Here is a 14,857-nt window from a genome sequence, read left to right on the forward strand (position 1 = left end):
CTATGTTCTGGTGCATTCCTGAGTGCGACGAGTATTACGATGGTCTCCCCTTGCTCATCTATTTATATAACCGGATGCTCGCTTTAATTTAAGTTAACTTACACAGCAGTTTCGAATGTGTGAGTGACGCCTTTCAACGACGGCTCGAAGCATTGCCAAACAAGTCGCCAACACATTTTCAATGAAGATTTAGTTAGTTTAGTTAGGTTTAGTAGATATTATATATGTAAAAAATAAAATATTGGGAGGACGGCAAACATTTTCATTTAGATGCAGCAGCAGCTGCAGTAGCTGGAAACCACTGTTATATGACTATCAGCAGGAGCGTTGCGTATGCAAACAACGCCAACCTACGAGCCACCGTCGTCTGTTGTGTTGCAGTCGTTAAGCATGTATTTAGCACAAAGAAAGCTGCATTATGCTATGCTAGCCCTCCACTTGGCTTTCTGCCAATATTCTTGTATGCATATTATGAAGCATTCTCTCCTTCTTACTATACTAACAATTATTGTGTTTTATCTACTTTGCTTCATGCGATATGTGGAAGGATATGGGGGAAAAAATCGTATAACTCCTCATACTGCTTGCATAGCCAAACTATATAAGAGAACTTAGCACTGCCTCAATAAGGATAACGACACGGCCAAGCTCGAATTCTATGTAAGAGGTTTCTGGGCGCTGAAAGTGTGTTCATTTAAAAAAAAATGAATTTATTTTCTAATACGTTCGTCTATTTATCGCATGGGTTACTAACACTATTATTATTTAATAGTTAAATGCGTACACAGATCCATTAGAGGTATTTTGACTACTGCACACACAACATTTATTGTGAACCTTAGCGACCACTAAAAGGAGGTATTTTTAGTTTAGCTGAACAAAGGTTTAATATAACTTTGATGCCTTGAAATATGTTTATCTATTGCATAATGAGGTCGGACTGTAATATCTATTCTATAAGGCTGAATGGGTATCAACGAGAATGCAAAGAGAAAATGTATATCATGTCTGTTATGGCTAAGCTACTTAGCTTGCGTTTCCAGGGAAAGAAAAGAAATACTTGCTGATAGATCTTTATTATAAGTGGAACCCAAGATCACACAGATATCGTTATGTCGACAGAATTTACATATTCTTTTAGAGCAGAAGTAAACCCATGTTTTTCTAGTTGGATTTTTTAACCTTAACTTGGCCAGCTTATCAAAGTACTCATCACTTCGTGGAGCTTTTCAAAAGTTATTTCGAAACGAGTGGCTTCAAAATTAACTTATCCGCTAAGATACGTAAGCAATATTTTTTTTTTTTACGTATTATACGTTAGTAATTATTATTGTTATACACGGCACGAATATTGTTGCTACCTTTATCAAGATAGAAATCTTAAAGCAGAGGGTAGCTATTTTTGCCATTTGCCTTATAAAATCGAGAGTTAAGAAAATTGCTCTAAAATTTGATGTAAATTATTAGCAGAACGTTCTGGTCAACTAATTGACAAGCCTTATACGTTTTTATTCGGTTTCTTCTTAAAATTGTAGTTAGGGTTGGGTTGTCACTACTAGCATTATATAAAAAAAAAAAAATAAAAAAAATATGGGTATGGGTCTTCAACCATGATTTTCTATTTTTACAGTGGAAATACCATTAGCAGGCAAAGGAGCACGCAGTCAGAATCCGTTCAGAATTTTATGATCAAAAGTATATTGTAGTCATTTATGTGTAATTGTTATATGTATTGTATAAATAGAAGTATATTTATGTAAGTATATGCTGTTTGGGTCGAGTTAAAGTTTATAGAACTTGATGATTATATGGTGGCATAAGTGTAGGTCTTTGATTGTCGCTGACAAAGGTTAAAGCTATTGTTTACGTATGTACTCTGTATGGCAATTTTTTGTTGTAGAAATCACTTTGATTTGCATATTTCTAGTTCTAAAATGTATATTTACATGTGCGTTTTTATAATTGCGCACGTAAGCATGAAAACTTATACGTATATATATATATATATTTGCGGTTATATCTTTTTTTAATTTATTTAATATGCCAACCGTCTGTGGCTGTTTTTACCATTTGTCTGCAGACAGTGTTAGCTTAAAAGAAAAAACATGAATTTCCATACAGCTGGAGTAGATTTACGTGTACACAGCTTATATACATTGACACTTCCAATCATTTTACGTCAAATTTCATTGTTTCGTAATTGTTTCTTGTTTTAGAGACCCGTATACAAGTGTGTGTACGTTTATATATTTTATGCAATAAATTACTTTTTTATGCTCTCATATGCACGCAAATTTAGTTGTAGAGCGAATATCAAATTAAATAATGAACTACATTTGCATAAATCTGGATAATAAAATATATAAAGTATATTATGATAGATGATGGATTAATTCACTTACAGCAGGATGTCGAAAGTAAGGCAATCGAAAAGCACATGATTTATAAAAATTAAAACAAACTTTCGGAAAAATTTTCCCTTGGGGAGCATTGACTTACCAAGTAGCTTAGAATAATGTTTAACTTTAGTATTTATTTTCCCAACAAAATTCTTTTGAAAAAAAGATGACGTTCGTTGGGGCTATTTTACCCGCAGCTCATTTGGACATTTGAAAACAAGAAAGTAAGAAAGAAAAAAAAATTTGTGTATGTCTATGTAAGAGCAACCTCACTAAAACAAATTTACTGATTTTTACAAGTTCGCTTTTCAGCTTCTTGACTCTAACCTTGGCATAGGCACCGGCGAAGAGACGTACGTGGAGAAATGCACATCATCAGACCGTTAATATTTAATTATTTCATTAAATAATCAACATTTATTGATTATGGCGTCGATGAGGAAATATGCATTTAGTATACCCGCGAATCATCATATTGGTCTTGCGGTAATTGCAAAAGATTATGCACCGTGATCGAGCCTTGAGGAGAAAGGCTTCCTTCCTTTTCTTTTTGTGAGCTGAGCGCAAGTAGTTGAACTTTTAATTAAGCCTAAGATGAAGCAAAACTTTTCTGCAACTTTTATTCTGTTGGAAAATTTCTTGGAAGGTTATTTGTCTTTTGTAAAATTTCGGGAGTCAATAACCATTTTTCTTTAGCCCGACTACGTAACAAATAATCCATTAACAAGACTATTATGAGCTCTTATGCGTTTGTTTCAGTGCAAAGCAATATTAAGCTTGTACGGTTAAAAAGCGAAAAATACCTGTCTTTGCCGCTCTTGATACTTCTATGACCAAAAAAAAGTGCTTCATTCAGATAAGTTATGTTTTCAGCAACAAAAATTTACGTTCTAAAAAAACCGCTAGTGAATTTAGAGCTAATTGGGCCGTTTATTCTGTTCAGTATATTGACTAGAGATTGTTTCATTTTTTCTCGAAGAATTCTTTCTTTTCTCATTCAAAAACATTGTAATAATTCCCAAATACTTTTATTTTTATGAAAATGGAATTTACATTTTGTACACTGTTAAGAAAATTGGTTAAAATCGGTCTGAGAATTTGCACAAAAACTCTTAAGCAATATTAAAGAAAAGAAAAACCATTTCTTTAATTTGACATTTGAGTGATTGAAACCACTACATTAAGTTAATTGACCTTGTGAAGGGTTTTGCACGAAAGGTCATTTTTTTCTCTATAAAAAGAGAAAAAAAATCGAATTTCTAATTTGTATGAAATCATTCGTTGTGTTTAGAATTTTTTAATATTTTTTTCTAGACTTGAGCATGTGATAAAAGGCTTATTAGGGGTGTTAAATCATTTAATTACTCTAAAAGTTATTTTATAACTGTTGTAATGTATAAGTAACATGTTATCTTATGTCTTATGTATTAAACATCTACCTAAGATTAGGTACAATTCGCGGGTTGCTTTAAATTTCAATTCGAATTTGAATGAAATAAGGTATATTTCATGAAAGGAAGTGAGAAGGTGAGTAGTGAAGGCTAAGTTAGTAGAAGGAACAATCGTCGTGTGTACACGTTCACGTTTACATGAAAAGGACATAATATTTGTTTGCATGAATATTTTTACATATATAAAACATAAATAAATTTTCCAATATTTTAAGAACAGAATGTGTGTGGGTAAGTTTTCGCACATCAATCCTATATTTACGTTTTTCCTGTCAGCGTACTAGCTTGACTTGGGTGGCTTGACTTGTTTCAAGAATAGACTGTTTGGTCACAAGCCCCGTTCCATCTTGCACTTAAAAAGAAATTGGAATAAATTTCTTCTTGAGAAAAGTAGTTAAGCATTACTGTCCTATGGCAAGTGTTAAATTAATCGACATCAGGGCGTATGAGTAATATAAAATTAGACATAACGCATAGGATACTTATTGTAAAAGCAAGTGCTTGTTGTGTAATGTCTATCAAATAGTTTGAGCCGCAATTGTTGCCTGTTATGTACATGAGAAGTTGGGGAAAATGGGAAAATACTAATGTGCCCGGAATGTCAATAATAGACATTCCTAAACGGTAAGCAGTGCCTCTGCTTAATCAGTTGATGTATATCTTCCGATACGTATCTATTGTCATAAACACGTGTTAGATATTTGGAACTCATGAACTACATTACGCTGTTGGCTATTTTTTATCAGTGCGTCTGGTAAAACTTAGTTTTTAGTTGCCTATCGACAATACAGGGTAGCGGAGGAGAGAAGGGCAATTTGCAGGACAAGCGACAAAATTGAATAAGTCATCCTAAATGGATTAACAATATTGAAAAGAAAAACAGTATCATTGTGCTTGTGTACAATACTGTCAATGTCAAGCAGGCTTAGGGAGCACTTATGTTATATGAAATTTCTATCGAAAAAATGAAAAGATAATCAAATAAATTTATACGGATAACCGGCCTGAGCGATAAATACCATATACAAATACAAAAAGGAAAAAATTACAAGCACCATAACTTTTCAGGCTCAAGGCTTTTATGATAAACGTAGTCGTGTACGTATCGTAAGCGGCATGTGTATTGTAAGCCTCAAGGCAATTCACAGCAACTCTTGAATCTGTACATACTTGGCCGTTTGCACATACGAAAATTTATGACTATGCTTGCTACGGTGAGTGGGTAGAAGTGAAGGGTAAATCAACTTAAAACAGTCAAGTTAAAGTATGAAAAGCATTACAAACCGTCGTTGAAGAGTGTATCGTGCAAACATAAATGAAACGGTCATTGTTTGGTAAGACGTTCGAAAAAGTGGGGTTTTTATTGAATTCCATAACAAAACTTCTATGAATGAAACTAATACTGAATTGGAAAGTGCTGCTTGAAAAGAGGAAGACAAAGGGAAAACCGCAAAGAGCTTTGCTATATCTCTACAAGCACTCAAAGCGAAATAGAATGATTATGAAACGTTAGTAAGTGAACAATACTTTATTGCTATGTAGTGAGTGCAAAGCATTTTATAAAATATAATTTTAGTAAAGGAACTGCACGGTCTACTTTTGCGTAATTTAAAGCGCTTGAGAATATTGAATTGAATGTTTGTCATGAGAAATTTTCCTTACGCTTCTATTTAAAGACCATTCTATTTTGCTGGCTGACTGTCTGATAGGGTCACTGAATAAACGCTTGATTTCTCACATCATTTTACATATTTTGCTTTGCGCTTATCCGATTTATAACTAACTCAAGGGTAGTTTACTGCCACTTTATTGTTATCATTTTCCTTTTATTTATTTATTTATTTTTATTTTGAGTGCGAGCAACATCGTACATGTAGTTGTGTCAGTACATGTGGTGCGTTTTATTTCATTTGTTGTGGGTGTGTATGACTTAGTTTATATTTAAGTTTGGACGCGCACATATATTGTAACTTAAAAATGCTAAACCAAGTGTCGCAATAGTAACACAAAAGTCAATTAATAGTTTATTCCTCTTAGTCCAGCTTTAATATTTAATATGAAAACTTATGTCGACAAGGATCATAAAGTATTAAAAATAGATTTCAAATATTATGGGTACGATTTCGTATAATTTTTATAATTTATGGCAATTTTTTGCTCTTTAGCTCTTAATGTATCAGTCAGACCAGAAACACTTTAATGCGCTGCAGATTACTCTAAAGACGATGTATTTGCTTTATGACAGCTGTTCTAATGTAATCTCTCCCATACTTCTTTGTCACTAATTAATTGACCAATAACCCACTTCGAGACACTCCTTTTTGCAAAATATTTCCATGACTTTATATATTATATCCGCAAAAAATAATTGAGCATTCGTAGCGATTTCACGATTTATGAATATGTAAACAAAAAAGGCGATTTACCCGGTTTTTTTTTCAATCAGGTCACTATTTATCGTTCTTAAACTTGTATTAAGAATATTGGGAGTAGAGAAGTGGAAGAACGAAGCAAAAATTAACCTATTCTCTCGCGGTTATTATCTGAATTGATCTAGTATTTAACAATGATTGAAACTGGTTTTCGCGACTTTTTGATTAAAGAGGGCTCCTCCTCGAATTTTGCTTCCGTTTATTCGATTCTTAGTCACACAGCTAATTACGCCGGTGCGTTCGAACCGTATGTGGCAGTCATTTAGTTTTTTTTAGTTTGTCGGAAAATGATCCGTCAATGCGGAATCGGCACGCTTTCGACAGCTTAGGGCCAGCAAACGAGTACAATATTCTCTTCACGCCTCGCATTTTTTGTGTTATTGATGCGCGAATATTATGAAACGCAAGGTTAGCGTGACTTAATGCCGTTATTTAATTTAAGAATATGAGAGGTTGAAATTTCAAAAGACTGCCGCCACAAAAGTCGTAGAGTAATGGACGGGGTGTTTCTTGGAATTTATATCGATTCTCTTAGGCATATGGTTCATATTTTTCTCACTTCTTCTCTTTTGTTATCTCTTGACTTTTTATAATTATTTATTTAGCTAAACGTAAATCATAAGCTGCGTACGTTAAAACACCACTTGCGGTCAAAGGGTATACGTTGTGATACACTAACTTTGCGCGGAAGTATGTAACTTGCGGAACCCAGAAAGACTTAAGAACTGGCATTTGCATATCAGTTACTTATTAGTTTTTTCTATTGGCAGAGCAAATGTTGACTTGCTTTGCTTTAAAAGCCCTATGATCTGCTTTTTATGCGTCCGATCACTTCTTTGCAGAAGTAGTCTCAGCTATATTCCTATGATCGCTTGAAACGTAATCGACTTTCTGCTATCAAGAAGTGGACTGCGGTAGGGTGCTTTTTTAAATAATGGCTTTTAGGTTTTCATGCAAACAATTCTATTAATGTCTACAAACATGTCTTGTTTTTATCTCTGAACGTTTAGCAAACAAGTCTTAAAAGACAATAGTCTGATGTGCTTTACTTAGTTTAAATTTGTTTTGTGCGCACACTTGTGTTCAAATCCACCCGCAGATGGCTGATGTTTTGTATGGGTTTCTGCGGCTAATGCATGCGTTTATGTAAAGTCGTGATTTTGAAAGCATTGTTGAATGTTAAGTATACTGATTTAGACGTTGTGGTTGTAACACTTTGAAACGAAACGAACAATAATGAGCGCACTGTGAGATTGTGAGTCCACTTTGATAATAACTGTCCGTCCTTCTACCTTTAAAGCCGTTTGTATGTGTTTTCTTCGTCGACTGTTTTTCACGTCTTGTCCGTTAATCTATTCAAGTGGGTGTTTTTATTCCGCTTAAATCTGCGTGATAAACTATAAAAATTTAAAGAACAATTTTTTTTTGTTTTGGCCTTAACTTACATAAATAAAGAAACGGCTGGTTTGGCTGGAGCAGTGTGTAATAACATTAATTTTTTAGTGATTTATTTTTAGTTTATCTAACCTTAATATATGTCCATGGATAACCTCAATATATAATTTATTTCAGCAGGTTAATGAGCGCGTAGTAGACTGTAATTTACTTTATTTTCAAACATTCGCTGTTTCGTTTTATTAAGGTCTATTGATAAATTTAATTTCCATCGCGTACACGTCGGATAAAAATCGAAAGCTATTAAATTTTAGCCATTAACACTGAACTTTATTTACATTAAACAAGACTAAGGTTCCGCTGAAGGCAACAATAACGACAACGACCGCCATTACGCACACACACACACACACACACACACACACACACACACGCATATATATATATATATATATATATAAATATACAAACACATACAGAAGAAAAGAAAAAAGAAAAGTCCTTTGCTCAGCTTAGCTTAAATTATGCAGACATTCATAGTTGTTGAAATAAAGTTGAAAAAATGTGGTAAAATGTGATATATTTTTTTTTATTGTAATCGTGAAAGCAAAAATCGATTAGTTTACACATTTTTGTGTTCGTGTGCTGTGTAAATTTATAGGCTTTTAGTTTTGTTAATTTATTTCTCAATAGACGATTTTATTCATTTTCTTCAGTTTTACTTGAAAACATATATTGCTTAAGAATTTCAATAAAAATTATCTTTTTCTAAATGATTTCTATTGCTGGTTTTCTGGAAAAGTTTAATTAGCAGTCAGCTTTCAATTATAAATGTTACTCTTTTCATTATAATTTAATTAAATACTGTTTTGTTTTAGTATTAGGTTTTATTTATTTTGTGCAATTTTGTGAGCCTTCTCATTTGAACCTTATTCGCCTGCATCCTGTTATTAACTGAACCAAATATATTTCTGACTGTTCAGTTGTTGGTGTATTGAACTTTGTAATGGATTTTTCAACTTGATGTTCATTGTTAAAGGCCTTTACAGTGTCTCCTTTAAAAAGTCTTTTACGGCGAATTCCTATTTACAAGGAGAGCAACTAAATAAATAGGATAACAGACATGCGTATGATTCCGATGCAACTAAAGAGAATTATATAAAATAAACCGCTCACTTTAAATGAACACAGTCACATACCTACAGCCCAAGCAGGAACTCCACGAAAGCAGAATCTTGAAGTGTATTTAAATGCTAAAAGAAAACGCCGTTATGTTCAAAATTCTATTGATCTTTAAAAGTTATTTCAGCAATTTACACATGTTATGGTTTTATTTTTTCACCCTTACATGGTAACTTATTATCCTTGAACATCTGTCAGACCTTCGTTGCGTAAATGTGAAAGAAATTATCTTGCTTTCCTTTATTAATATCTCAAATCCTCAAATTCTTTTAGTTTCCTTAAGATTTATACTAATTTTTCCAGCGATTTTCCAGTTCAATTATCTCTCATCTGAAAAATAGTTCACCTTAAATGCTTATGATAACATGTGTAGCATGCATGTATGCACCTCGAAGGATATGTAGATAAGAGTAGGCAAGTATGGCAAATACCTTCAAACTGAGATTTTGAGAAAACCCACCTATAAGCAATGTTTGTATAAAACAGAAGAACCGTCATAGAGCCTATCTATCGTAAAACCATAGTGCTTAACGATAGTATGACAAAAGCTAAAGCGCGATAGTACCACACTCTTTGTTTACTTTAAATAAATAATGAGGAATAGCATGCATTTCTATATGGACAAAATTTTATAGTCCCATTGTTCCCTGAAATTTAATATGTCATCGGACACCTACAAAAGTACTGTAGTAGAGTTTCCTCTATGCACTTTTAGACCCTTTTAGAGCTTTTTAGTACTTTTAAAAATATAATTATATAAGCTTAATATATTTTATAGGAAGTTCCCCTATATGCTTGTGCATTATCTCACACGTTCTCGACGTGTTTTCTCTTTCTCTCGTTTTCTCTCGTCATAAAATAAAACTGTAAAACCCACTTTACCGTTTCACGTGCTATTTTCTGTTCCTTTATGCTTATTTCATTCTGTTGACACTTGCAATAGAATTGAATACAGTTAAGTGCATGCACAAATACAGGCAGGCAGGCAGGCTGACAGGCATACGCTGAAGAAAAGAGTTCTTATGTACATATTTACATCGATAAATAAGCACAAATACAGATCCATGTATTTTTTAAACAACTGTTGACATGGATAACAAGAATTTATTTCTACAAAAAATATACAAAGTTTGTTAATTTTGCTAGAGCGGATAACATAATGCAACCCAAAATTTATGCAAATACAAAAGCATTTACCTACTTTTCGCATAGTTACGTATTTATTGCATGCATAATCACACAAATATCAGGCTGTTACAATTGCACATTTAAGCACAAATAATTTATCCTCTTAGGTTTTGATAAATAATGTTCTTGTGTTCGAGATTAATGGTTTCGTAGGCTTTGCCCTGACAATCTACTAACGAAGCATTTTCAGTTGATTACTTTTATTGATCATAAATAACATAGGCATCCCATTTTCAGCAATAGATGTATACTTCTACTACTATGATAGCAAGGCTTCGTGTTAACAATGAGTGCCAACGTACATGTTTTGCACATGTATATATTTACAAATGCATGCATATATCTGTTGATATTAGAAAATAATGGAGGCTTCCTGTTATATAAAGTTTGCTTTTGCCTGTTTTGTATTTTCATAAATTATTAGTTATAGTTCAAAGATTTTGCTTCATGCGATGCAAGATGGAATTGTTAATGTTAGCAAATGTCAGTCTTGCAAATTCATCCATTCAGGCTCGCATGTTTTCTAATAAATTGTAAAACGGGACGGAAAAGAGTGTAATGTGAAAACCTGCTTTTCTGTACGACTGAAATGCAAATTTTTATTTTTCATGTCCCTTACTGGTTGGTGTTACTTGTGTTTAATAAAAAACTTATGCTTGTACACACTGATACACGTGCTACCTACACACATTTTGATTATTGTTTGATTTTAATTCAGTTTGGGCCTTCTCAGAAGTATTCCAAATGAGTGGCAAAAGAAAAAACTTGCTTTAAAATCGAAGCTTTAGAACTTTAAAGGATTCCGTATCGAGTCCACGCATATCGAGCTTGCTCTACTCCCACAGCTTTACAACTGCACCTTAAAAGTAAGATTCGCTAGCGAGCATTGAGTGGCTCGTTCGTTAAATTCAAAAATTATTGTAATTGGTAGTGGTGCGAGCCGTCAAACAAAAAATGGTTTTGGTACGCCTCAGTTATGTGCTCAAAAAATCTGAAAAAATTTGTGATACGCGCTAAGATTTTTTACCGCTATATGTAAGAGATGAGGGATTATGAAATCTCTTCATTTCTTTTTATATAACTTACAAGACTACTTTCTCGCTTCTAGCGCACACAAGAATCTTACTCCTTAATCGATCCGCCTCTTATTAGATAATGCTATAACAACTTACCTGGACAAATGAGAATTTATTGCAAATTTAGTCACTGACGCGCAACGAGCAAGTGACGGCGATGTAATACAATTCACTTATTTACATATTTTATTCATTACTTATACGCTAAGTTAGCCAAGTGTATTTCGTACTCTAATCTCACATCTTATGTGTAAACGCAAGCAACCGACTTTTACATATTCGTTAGATTACAAGTAATTTGTGAAACTCATACGCCATGTCGTTCGGATATAATTTTTAATCTTCATGTTCTAATTATTATTTCCTCTCGTTTTCCCGTTTCGATAATTTGTGCCATTTTTCACGGTAGCTAAGTAATATATGTAATACACTGGGTTCATATTCAAAGTATGGCCAAACTTCGTAGGCGTGGCGTTTTTGATTGATTGATTTTTGAGTAAAACTACTTTTTATTCATTTTATCCTTGCGGTTTTTTCGTTTATTATTCTATAATTTATTACATTTCATGTACTTTTTCTGTCAAATTACTTTCATTAATTATATTTATATATTTATGTTTGCAGTTTTTTAATTATTTTTTTATTTATTTTACAATAGTAGAAAATCAAACTAGCTTTGCATTAATTTTTTTAAATTTTAATTTGATGTACAGTCGACAGTAGTGCGAGTAGATAGGCATATAAACAAAATAAATAAAAATATTTTAATAATCATAAATTATAATAGAAAGCGACACTTGCTATTATTAAATAACTTGTAATTATCGAAGCAAGACTAGAATGAGTAAAAGCATTGGCTAAAGTGTTCATGTTTAAATGAAATTTAAGACCTTTGCTTTTTGATATTTTCAAACATAAAAAAAACATTTACAAATATTGTGTTTTTCACAACAGTTTTCTAATATTACATTATAATAGAAGTGAATTTATTAAATTGTTTGTAGAAAAATAGTTATGCTTTTGTGTTTATATGTAGTTCAGGTTTGTTTTTGTCATAGTAGAAAAAGGAGTTTGTTTTGAACTTCTTCGTGTTTTGTAAAAAAAAAAATGTTCATTCTTTCATGAGGAAAACATTTTGATTTTTTGCGATTTTTTCGTTTTAATTTTTACTATAATATATAAATGTTATTAAGGATGTTTTTGTTTTGTTATTTTTAGTAATCAACACCTTTTTAATGCACGCACATTGCTCACCACTGTGTTATTTATGCACTTAACTTTACTGTTCATTTTACGTTACATTAAAACATTTAAGCTCTCACTTTTAATGATATGAGTAGAGAAACTGAAGTCATTGCTTGCAAATTTGTTTTCTTGTTTCGCTTCGTGGCATTTTAGCGCTGTTTGTGTATGACCGCAATTGCTGGAATCAAGTTGCTGACTTTGATTGCTGAGCACAAGCCATGCGGAAGGAGGCTGCACAGTCAACTTAATTCCAGGAATAGCAAACATACTCCTTGAGCTCTTGAGAACGTTCAGATAACTTCAATAAACACTTCACTTTGTTTGTTCAAATTGTTTTTTATCAAATATTAATATTTACGTACATTTTTTTTATATATTTTCAAAATAAGCGGATGTCTATATTTGCAATGTGTGCTTCCAATGAATTTGAAGAAAGTTGCGCAATCTGCCTTGGGACACTCGTAAACATTCTATTCATTCATTTTAAAAAGCATTCTTATCCGAATATCAATTGCATCTACGATTTTGTACGTATTCATTTGTTCGCCTTCTCCATGATCCATCTGCACGCGTGTTGCTTCCTAATCTATCTAACCGAAAGCCAACCTGTTTGTTTCCCTCTCTGCCTATCCCTGTATCGTTTCATCTGCCTGCTATTTAGCCTTGCCTGTCTGGCTATCTCTCTCCCCTTTCTAAAAGGAGACAGTAATATGTCCTCGTATCCATTCCATTGCTTAGCTGTCTACCAGTCCGACCGTTTGTCTATTTTCATAAAAAACCTTAAAATCTTTTACAAATTTTTTTTTAGCTTTTTAATTAAAAATTAAGTAAAAAAAAAAAAAAATAGAAATATTGTTGGAGAAGTTTCACATTCAGTCCTGAAAAGCATTATTTGAAAGTTTTTTCTTATAAATTGTAAAATTTCAAAAAGTTTCGAAATGCTTTCGCGGCACTATGAAGTGTCAAGATGTACGGTATATGATAATTATTAAATCTTATGCGTATCGTTATTGCATCGAAATGGAGAGAACTAATTAGGAATTAGTGTAGCGTTTGCAATCTTTTTTCATCATCATTAGAAAACGTACACATTGACAAGACGCGTTTGGATGTTGAATGGATCCACTCATTAACGAAAGAATTGTAAAAGTGATTGCACGAATTCTTGCGGGACAGAAGACGATTTAATTACCTCGAACTATTCCGTTTCCCATTTTTCCTACGTTTTTGTTTTTTTTTTACTGGGCGTGGTAATGTTTTTAATTAATATGCATACGCAGAGGTTTTCTCAATGAAATCGTCTTACGTAACGTGTAACGTGTTTTTTCATGCCAGTGTTGTTATTGTTTTTTTGTTTTAACTGCCTGCAATTTTTACATTTTTCTATTTGTTTATCATGATTTTTTATTTAGCAATTACTCTCTCCCCATATTGCGCTGTGCTTTTATTTTTGTAATAATGATTTTTCTGTTTGTTTGAATATTGAACAACCTTTATTGCTTATTGGTTTAAATGGTTAATTTAAATATATTACATATATATTTGTGAGCGTATAAAGTTATACTTATTACCACTAATGTATCAGTGGGGTATTTTTCTCATTTAATTGTTAATATGTTTCTAATGAGTATGTCTGATTTGAATATATATCTTGCCCCACAGGCAAGTATTTATCACTATGTAGGCTTTTCTTAAAGTTCCATTTCCAGAAACATTTTAATTAAGTCTCCTTTAGCATTTCGAAATACTGATCTATATATCTTGTGTAGTATTTTTTACTTCTTAGCTTTTCCTTTTCTGTCTACTTTTTATACAAACATACATATTTTCTATTGCTTACGATTGTTTTTTTTTTTTTGCTTTTTTCATTGCTGATCAACTTTATGTAAATGTATATAATTCGTTTATATAGTTTCTACTGTTACACCGGTTATAATGGATTCATTCCGAAAACAATTTAATTATGATTCTGCAAATTATTTCGATTATTATTTTTACATTTATTTCTTCGTAACTTGGCACTAAAATATGAAGCATAAAATTTTTGTTTTTCATTAATTTATATATATTTACAGTTTGTCCTATCTAGGTACATACACACACACACACACACATGCTTTTCCCTCAATTAATAATCAAATAATGGTTGGGAAATTCGCGCCGAACTCTAATAGATACGCTTTTTGTGACGTAAACAAAAGTTTCATATTAAAGGACGACGAAAATGGAAGATATATGCAGGTTTAGGGCAGCGTGCATATATAGCTTTGTTTGCAGAGTGAAATTTTGGTAGCAAACGTGTAAACTAGAAATTTAACAAAGATCCTTTACTGAATGGATGCCTGTAAGAATCTGTCGAAAACTTGCAAAGGTCCTTGCCGTCTTCTGGCGATTAACTTATTTCTGAGAGAAACTGCCAAATTTGCTCGTCAGCAGAACTGTACTTATGCAAGAAAATGGGGAGGATGTGGATACGTATCTCTTGTCCA

General features: G+C 32.6%; 1 protein-coding gene across 2 annotated transcripts in view; it reads right to left on the reverse strand.

Annotated features, from left to right (window-relative positions):
* Positions 1-8,056, reverse strand: part of LOC119634614 (octopamine receptor beta-3R) — a 33,068-nt gene extending 25,012 nt beyond the window's left edge. The window contains exon 1 of one of the 2 annotated variants that reach the window (XM_038028868.1): positions 7,810-8,056. The gene's annotated coding sequence lies outside the window, so the exon portion shown is untranslated. Of the gene's footprint in view, positions 1-7,727 lie in introns of both variants that reach the window. The other variant, XM_038028866.1, reaches the window with a different exon arrangement.
* Positions 8,057-14,857: the final 6,801 nt, after the last annotated feature.

Source organism: Glossina fuscipes, unplaced genomic scaffold (genome assembly GCF_014805625.2).
Source record: "Glossina fuscipes isolate IAEA_lab_2018 unplaced genomic scaffold, Yale_Gfus_2 3, whole genome shotgun sequence".
NCBI lineage: Eukaryota > Metazoa > Arthropoda > Insecta > Diptera > Glossinidae > Glossina > Glossina fuscipes.